Source organism: Oncorhynchus mykiss, chromosome 5 (genome assembly GCF_057628025.1).
Source record: "Oncorhynchus mykiss isolate SJ-2025 chromosome 5, ASM5762802v1, whole genome shotgun sequence".
Taxonomy (NCBI): domain Eukaryota; kingdom Metazoa; phylum Chordata; class Actinopteri; order Salmoniformes; family Salmonidae; genus Oncorhynchus; species Oncorhynchus mykiss.
Window position 1 is genome coordinate 89,409,366 of NC_143026.1, and position 2,263 is coordinate 89,411,628.

Sequence of the window (2,263 nt, forward strand, 5' to 3'; positions counted from 1 at the left end):
CAGCATTCTTACCGGTGTTCTTCCTGGTTCCTTTCTATGTTCTGTGTACCGGTGAGTCTCTGTAATGTGCTGTATATCTATGTATGTGGCTGTTGGCAAGCCTACAATTGTCCTCTCTGAGGATAAATGACATTCATTAATTAGCTGATGAGGAGTTCAGCTGGAGCACACTGAGAGACTTATGTGAATACTGAAGGACATTTTACTGACTACCTGTATGGCAGAAGTCAAAGGTCATTCTCTTGAAGATGGAGTTCATTAGCTATTCTCAGTCCCTTTGTCTGTTGTAGTCACCTTTGATTGTGTTGGCAATTGCACCTTGCTAACAAGCCAATATTCAGCACTGTGATGACTGACAGGTTGCTGCATATATCCTTAAAGAGATAGTTTACCCCAAAAGGTTAGTCAGATGTTTTACAATGTATACAGAGTACTGTAAGTGGTCTTAAGTTGACTCGTGTCCATATTCTCCATACCATGTTGGGTCACCATGTAGTAAGCCTGTCATGTGTATATTAGGATAAAGGGCCTCAATCCCTAATCAATGGGAAAGATTGGCACCATCTAATTAGATGGAATTACACTACGCTAATATTTTCATAGACAGTGTGAAGCAGCTGTATAATATATCATACTAGTCCAGAGGTGATCAGAGAGACTGCAGGAAATCTGGGCAATTACAGTTGTTCACTGTTTGCAGACATGCAGGCCTGTGTGAGTGCCCTTGAGTGATGATTTAGGCCAACTGTATAAGATCATCCCTCTATCCATTTTAAATTGCTAGACATTCTCATCTCTACAAACATCCATTTATCTTTATTTCTTTCTTTATTTTATTTAAACAGGGGGTCACTTTGAGATTCAAATGTATAACATTTAACATTTAAGAAAAGCAATCACATTCAACACATAGAGGTCCTCAATCAATAATTATAACTGCCTCAGTGGCACCAGCACATCTAACTGCAGTGAACTCTGCAGATTGTTCCACATATTTGTAGCATAAAAACAAAATGCAGATTTTCCCAAATCTGTGGAGACTGGAGGGCTCTCTAGTGTTATCCACTCCTGTGAACGGGTTTGATAACTTATGATTCTTAACTTTATTAATGATGTTACATATAGAGGGAGTTTCTGTCAGATTGCTTTGTAAATAAATAAAAGAGAAAATGCAGAAACAAAGAGCACCACATATTGGTCATTTCTTCTTACAGACAGAGAGGTCCATCCCACATGTTTATACAGACTACAAGGATGAGTCCTAAAATTGTCCCCTGTGATAAAACCTAATGCTGAATGGTAGACTGCAGCCAGGGGTTTTAAAACAGAGGTTGTGCCGCGTGCATGTAAACAATATCACCAACATCCAATACAGGGAGAGGCGTTGTTTGAACAATCTTTCTCTTATTTTTAATACTAAGGCATGATTTATTTTGATATATAAAAAAAATAAAAAATCTTGGCTGCAGTCTACCATTCAGCAATATGTTTTATCACAGGGGACAATTTTAGGACTCATCATTGTAGTCTGTACAAACATGTGGGATGAACCTCTCTGTCTGTAAGAAGAAAGGTGAATTCTGTTTTATTTATTGGATCAAAGTCATGCTGAAGTTCACGAATGGCCTGCTGCACTGAGGTGGCACAGGAATACAAAACGGTGTCATCTGCATAGAGATGAGTAGTACAAGTATCAACAGTGTTTCCTATGTCATTAATATACAAAGTGAACAATAATGAACCCAGCATCAAACCCTGAGGAACACCTTTTTGAATCTCAAGAAATTCAGATTTAACCCTATCTATCAGATGGCCTGAGTTCTGTCGCTAAGATAATTCTGAAACAATTAACAGGCTGTATGTCCCAGGCCTACTCTTGATAATTTCTTCAGCAAAACAAAATGATCAACAGTGTTGAACGCCTTTGACAGGTCAATGAACAAGGCAGCACAGCTCTTTTTAGCATCCAAGGCATTGACAAGATCATTAACAACTAGCGTGGTTGCTGTGATAGTATTATGCCCAGGCCTAAAACCTGATTGGTTTATATTAAGAATACAATTATCAGATTAAAAAAAGGACACTCAGGATTGTGTAATCATACTATTTGTTCATGGTTCTATCTAGACAATTTGATTTAAAGCACAGGTGCAACAGCCCCTACACTCGATTCATAGCTTTTGTGTCTGCAAATTGAGCGGTACTCCTCAAATATCTCTGTATGATTTATCTTGTATAGATTCTGCCTGTGGCACTCGTGCAA